We start from the raw sequence: 7646 nt of genomic DNA, 5'->3' as shown, positions 1-7646 counted from the left end.
AGTCGAAGGAATTTCTTAAAGTTATAAATCGAAACTATATATAAAAATTTGACAGCTTTGTTTTTATTTTAACCGTGTGCATTTAATTTAATGAAATAAAAATAAATAAAGAAGTGGAAAAAATTTAAATAAATGACTGAATAAAAAAAAAAAACTTCGTTGTCATATCATCTTTTGAATAATTTGAGTATTAATAAGTTATATTAAAATAAGCAAATTTTTAGTTTAAAAGGTAAAAAAAAAAATTTTGATTTGTTTAAAAGGTAATTATGCTCCATCATTCGATCATGAGACTATTTAATATCTGTTCCTAAGGATCAGAATTCTTTTTCATTTTACTTTATTGTAAAAATGATATATACTTAATATTTTCATGTGATATGCTGCAGTTTTAAATACCTAAGAGATGATTGAAATTGTCAATTCAAAAATCAATTAATATTTAAACAATTAATACGTAAAAAAATAATTGTCGCAAGCAAATTAATATTAAGTAAGAACGAAACAAAAATGATATCAATATTTGCTGAATCACTAGTGAGACAGGTGGGATGAACGACATCGAAACCAATTTGATTGAATAGTAAAACTAGAAGGTGTTTCTAAAATCCGGAAATCAATTAAGCTTCAATTTTTTTTTTCTTTTTTTTGTCACGAAATTTATCAGGGGCTATTCGTTAGATTTCAATATGTGTTATGTTTTTTCATAGATTAAATATTAAACATTAACAAATATTTGTCTTTTAAAACCTTTCACTCTACAATAATTATTAATTCTATATTAATTCTATAATAATCTTATAATAATTATTCCATAATTGTAATTCTAAAACTAATTGCTAATTGATATAAAGCGTTAGTGTGTAGGGGAGAGTGGGGTCAATTGTAACATTTTTTACTTAACTATTTTTAACTAACAAATAATTCAATATATTATTAGTATTAATTGACAGACGAGTAAAGTAGACTATCCTCTACTAGAAAGAAAATAAATACCTTATTTTAAATGTTATTATATCAGTTATTAACAATTTTCGACAGTCGTGCACTTGTTACAATTGTCCCCACTTACGGGGTCAATTGTTGTTAGACAAATAATAGAAGTTAAAAGGTATGAGGTTCGATTTTCCATCGTCGATCTCATGCATTCAACTTGCGTCGGTGACGTCATGGTCTGCTGGGATCGGCCAGTTTATTTTCATTTGCTGTTGGTCGTTCTTGCGTGGATCATGACGTCACCTGTTATCTGTATTTAAGCTTCTGTTGAAGCAGATAATTTTGTATTCTTTCTTTTCGTCACTCTGTTTGTGACATTCTTTATTACTAATGTTTTTAAATAAACTCATTTCTTCAGAAACTTCGTTTCTCTTTTCTTTTGAGTTATTGATATACAGGTATGATATTCTGAAAGAATCTCGGCTGTCAAGGTTATGGTCCAAGTTTTAGGCATAACCTGGATTCATTTTCTATCGTCCTGAATACCGAAATTTCATTAGCCTGGATTTAGCCGAGTCTTTGTCAACTTTAAATGGAGAATCTTAAAGATGGGGGCCGTTCCCGCCCGCCAAATTTGCAAAGTGAATCGTCAGCTTAAATCACAAGTTTGCTGTGGAGTACTTCAAGGTGCTGTGGATTTGAAAAATAATACCACATTTAAGAAAATATGATGCTTCTAAAGAATTTTTCTCCAGTTGACAAAACTAATAGTAAGAATTTATTTAAAGAATTTTAGACCGGAATTTGAAGTCGGCACATCCAAATTTGATGGCTACCGCTATAGATTACGAAGTTTGGTATCTAGTATAGAATGAGCAGTGATACACCCTTTTGCTTTTAAAGAACCTTTTGAGTTATAATTGTTTCATTATGGAATCTTCGAACCTGCATATAGATTTCCTAAATTCGTCAAATTGGAGTACGTGGAAAGAAAATATTAATCCTCATGGACCGAGGAGTGTGGAGTTTTATCTCCAAAACTGAGCCTGCCCTACATTCAGAAGCAAGTCGAAAAGAAAGTCAAGAATACCTCTGGAGACGGGACAAAGCGTACACGTCGCTATTTCTTAGTGTGGAACCTGAATACCGAAGTCTAATCTCAGCGACAATGGATGGTGCTGAAGCTTGGGAAATTTTAAAACAACATTTTGAGCCGACTACGAGAGCAAGAGTTATTCAACTCCTAGACCAGTTCTTCGATCTGAAATACACCCCAGGAGAAGAAATTGGAATATTCGCTGCAAGATTAAAGAACTTGGTTTCTCAATTGAAAGAAGCAGGACATCCTGCCGACGACCTATACCAAGGATTCCAACTTATAAGATACTTACCCAAGGACTTTCAAGGTATAGTTCAGATTATTTATAGATGGGAGGACACTAAATTTAAATTTAAGAACATTTTAGACGAATTACTTTTGGAGGAGAGTAGACTTAAGCAACTTAATTTTGATTTAAATAATGTTAGTGATATTGCTCATAATGTTAATTCAAGTTTTAATGAAAAGTTAAGCATAAGATTTCTAAAATTGTAAATGTTAGAACTGATAATGGCATGGAATTTTGCCATAAAGAATTTAGTGATTTTCTTGAGAATGAAGGGATAAAAGCTGAACGTACTAACGCTTATACGCCAGAGCAAAACGGTGTTAGTGAACGCTATAATTTAACTGCCTTAGATAATGTAAAAGCTATGCTAAAATCTAGTAAATTGGGAGATGCGTTTTGGGCTGAAGCTTTACTATGCTTTACTTACACTTTCAATAGAATTTGCCATAAAAACCAAATTAAAACCCCCTTTGAATTGTATAGTGGTAGAAAACCATCAGTCACTCATTTGAAAGCATTTGGTTGTTTAGCATTTGTGGGTCAACCGAAACAATTGCGTAACAAACTTCAAATGAGAGCTAAAGAAGGGATTATGTTAGGTTATGCAATGCATACGAAGGGTTATAGAGTTTGGCTTAAAAACGAAAGGAAGCTTGTTGAAACAATAAATGTTCGTTTTGACGAAAGTGTAATTGGTGTGGAAGCCGTACTGGGCACCAAACCCATTAAACCCGATTTTGCTAGTTTTAAACCGGAACGTCTCGATTTGAACGAAAGTTCTTCAGATGAAGATATAGGCAATTCAAGCGTAAAACCTGATTTAATACAGTGTAAAAACATTTCGTGGATTAGAAAAACTGTACCCCGTCCAGATAATAGTCGAACTGATATTTATTATAATATTGAAGGAGTAAAAATGAGATTAAGATCCTATAACGATGTAGAAAATTACTGCAATAGCAACAATATTAAGTATGATAGGGATTTATTTGATTTCAGTGGGAAAAATGCTTTTTCGGGTAAAGTTTCAAATTTTCAGGTTAATCATAATATAAAACATGAAGCAAATCATATTGAAATAAAAATTCCTAAAAATTATGAAGACTGTTTAAAATCTCCTCAAGTTAAAAATTGGGAATTAGCCATGTCTGACGAGATTAACACTATGAAAGAAAGAAAAGTTTGGGATTTGGTACCAACTCCTAAAAATAAAAGAATTTTGGGAAGCCGTTGGGTTTATACAACTAAAGTAAATGAAAAGGGGGAAATTGTAAGGTACAAAGCACGTTTAGTTGCACAGGGATTTAAACAAATAAGAGGTGAAAGTTATGATGAAGTATTTAGTCCTGTGGTTAATTTTGTTCTTGTAAGAATGTTTTTCACAATATTAGTTTGTATGCTAGGATGGTATCATTCCCAATTAGATATAAAGTGTGCTTACCTTTACGTAAATTTGAATGAGGATGTTTTTATGTATCAACCTCAAGGTTTTGTTCATTTAAATAAGCAAGACCACGTCTGTCATTTAAAGAAAGCTATTTATGGACTCAAGCAAAGTGGTCGAGAGTGGTTTTTTGAACTGGATAATACACTTGAAAATTTAAAGTTTGTAAGATTGAAGTGGTGTAATTGTACATATGTATATAAAAATGTAATTCTTATAATTTATGTAGATGACATAATTATTTTTGCTAAAACAAAAAATGAAGTAGACAGTGTTATTAACAGTGCCGTAACTTCACCCCTCGGGGCCCTGGGGCAAACATTTTTGGCGGGGGCCCTTTCAAAAACTTTCAGTACTCCATCTCAAACCGTCATTTTAGCTATTTATGTATTATGTTCGAGAACATATTTATGAAAACAAGTTATTTGTACGCATATAAATTTGACTGCAAAACATTGTAAGTTTTAAACATGACAAAATGCAAAATTTCAGAGAAATAGACTAATCCTGAGAAATTAAATTTTAAAAAAGTCGTACTTATAAAACTCGATTTCTCAGGAACTAATGCACTATTCAACCAATTTTGCTCAAATTTGTATTTTCCATGTGGAATTCGATACTTTAAAATGATACAAAAAAAAACTGTATGTCTTACGATTCAAAAGTTTTCAGACTATTATTATCCCAAAGAGGACTGATCGTTAAGATACGGTGTCTGCGTATTGACCGAGGGTGTGCGGTATTGGTCCCCGTTAAACTCTTCTACGATAAAGTGCTCGACTTCGGATGCAGGTCACCGGGCTACAGAAGCGGGGGTGCCATCCCGTCTACAAAGGATCAAATCTCAAGTAATGTTTCCCAGACCGTCGCCAATAGCCTATTGTGCAGCACTAGTGCGACGTAAATGATCAACATCAGACTATTATAAATTAAAAAATGATAAATATTTACTAAAAATTATTTTTTGCATGGAATTATCTTTAGATAACAGAATTTTATAATCGTGTGCAAAATTTTTTCAATTCCCTTAAAAAGCTCTCGATCTGTAGTGAAATCCAAAAAAATAAAATTAACATTTGGGGGTCCAAACTTTGGATAGCTCACCCGATCCAACTATTGGGACCATATTCCCCAGATTACAGCTACCTCCTATATTATGGGAGTTAGAAAATCGAACCTGTTGAACAAAAGTTATGTTTCTTCAGAGAAAGTATGTTTTTGTGTCTGATTACGTAACTTAAAATAAAATATCGTGCACTAATTAATTTGCATATTTGATGTCACACCTTACGAATTATTAAGATGGAGTCATAGAACGTGAAGATCCGATCACTAAATCAAAAGTTATTCAGGGTGGTACTTTTTTGGTTCACTGTACGTAAATGTTACCAATTTACGACATCTCACCGAGGGAATTTGACTTGGGGGAAAATAGCTATTCATGTTGTCCACTCCTGCCCCCATATCCACAGTAGCCTCCTTTTCCTCTAAATATAATGCTAATCATAAAATATTAATTTTATAAACCTGTTAAATCCGGTTACTATATCGTTAGGAAGGTCTTTTCAAGACAAAACCATTTTAAAAATTAAAATTATTTTTTAGTTTCAAATCTAAAAGTTTTTGATCGCGTTATGGAAACTGAAGGAAATTGTAGACTTTTTTTTTCTATCGGCACACGTACCCACATTTTAATTGAAAAAATATTCCAAATTGATCTATAGTCGTAATTGAAAAAATATTCAGAAATTGTTTCTCTATATACATCGATTAACAAAAACAAAGTTGCCTTACTCCAATATGGACAGGCCCCTAGAAAATCGTTCTTGAATATTTGGCCTATGTATTCATGACGCCATGTAATCGTATGTGACAAAATTATGACAAAGAGTAATAGTTTTTTTTATGAAAGAGAAATGAGAAAAAGTCAAAGCATATTTGCTAATTAAAAAAAAAATTCTTTTTAATGGTTTGTCTCGGAAACGAATTTTAATTGCTACGGATTTCTAAGCTGATATTCATAGCTTTTTTATTAAATTAAATGCGTTCTTTTATTTAATTAAATATGATTTTTTTAATATAAAATAAAGATTCATTTTTTAATGGAAACAAAGTTGTTAAAAACCCTAAAAATTCGAAGTTCCAATTTAAAAAATTTAAAGGTCTTAATAATTTCAAAAATATAAAATAAGAACAAAATCCATGCACACAATAAACAGTAAAATTATCAATTAAAGTACTATACAAATAAAATTTTATAAACGGACATAAAAAAAAGCAATTTTTATGTTACCATTCTAATATAAGAATTAGAACAGTATATAAATATAAAATTTAAATGTATTAAATGAGTTAATGCAAACATTTACTTACCTCCTTATAAATAAATTTACATTTGGTTTTCTTTTTTTCCAAAGAAAATTTTTATTAAGAATGGGAATTATTGATATCATGATTTATGTTTTTAAAAAAGGAAGTTGCAAGTAATTTCCATAACTCTTAATTAAATTTAAATTTTAATTTCAAAAATTGAATAAAATAAGAGCGAACAGAAAATTTATATCTGAATTAAAAATGGTTAGTTTAAATGACGCAATTAAATGAGCTAAAAACTGGAATTTAACTGGAACGTTTTGCGTTTGTCTCAGAAAAAATCTCTTGACAAAATGATCTAAGTAAATGTCAACAAGAGTCATCCCCTTGGATCCCTTAAAAGCTTGCATCTGTTTTCCTAGAACATCTAGATAATTACTAGTTTAGGACAACTTAAGGGACATATAGATGGTACTGTTAATATATGACATTTTATAGAAGCGCAAAAGAGCCCAGGGTCATAAAAATGATTAAGGCAATTTAAAGAAGCAAAAGGTCATTTTCCCATGGTGTAAAAGGAGATGGCTATTTTTTGAGGAATCAGATAACTGTGGGTCAACTCTGTAGGTGGTATGAAGGTTTTAACACCCTCATACCACCCACAGTCAAAAGATTCTTTAAAATATATCTATTAGTCTCAGTGTAGGATGCATTTTTCAGGATGCAAAACAGTGGTACTTATTTTAGTTTTCTAAACACTTGTTATATTTTTTTATGATGTGCTCCTCTTCTCCTTTCGTGTTTTAGTTTTAAATTTTTTTAATAAATTAAAAGTCGTATTATGTAGAAAAAAATTGAAACAAGACCGAGGTATTTTTCTTGTGGGGGGGATTTCTACTTCAATTTGGAAAATAGCTAGTAAATTGGAAAAAAAAGTAGTTTCTTTTTCTAAAATTCTCAATTCTATTTTACCTTATTGTAGCGAATGTCAAATTTTCAGAAGGGGTGGCGCACATTATCTTCCATCTCAATTAAATTTCAGAGGAAAGTAAAGTTTTCTATTTGGAAAATAGCTTTAAAGTCGAAAATAAGAGTTAAATATATATTTTACTTGACTTTATTCCTACGAATGTCTGAATTTCAGAAGGAGTGAAGTATATTCTTCGCCCCCTCACTTTAATTTAAGAGGAAAATAAAATTTCCTTTTGGAAAATAGATTCAAAGTTTTATTTTTTAAAACAAAAAGAAAAAACTTTTACTGGACTTTATTATTTTAAATGTCTAAATTTCAGAAGATACAAAACACATTTTAGCCCCCCTTACTTTATATCAGGAGAAAATAAAGTTTCCTATCCCTTTACTATAATTTAAGAGGAAAATGAAGTTTTCTATTTGGAAAATATCGTCGAAGCTATGAAACAAAACAATTTTTTTCTTCTAAAATGTCCTACTTTACTTGATTTTATTCTATTAATATCTAAATTTCTGAAGATAAGAAGCAAATTCCCCCCCCCCCTGACTTTTATCTCAGAAGAAAATAAAGTTTTCTATTTGGAAAATAAATT

Source organism: Parasteatoda tepidariorum, chromosome 7 (genome assembly GCF_982258835.1).
Source record: "Parasteatoda tepidariorum strain Cologne lab strain chromosome 7, Ptep-v5.0, whole genome shotgun sequence".
NCBI classification, from domain to species: domain Eukaryota; kingdom Metazoa; phylum Arthropoda; class Arachnida; order Araneae; family Theridiidae; genus Parasteatoda; species Parasteatoda tepidariorum.
Note: the sequence above shows the minus strand (reverse complement) of the source record.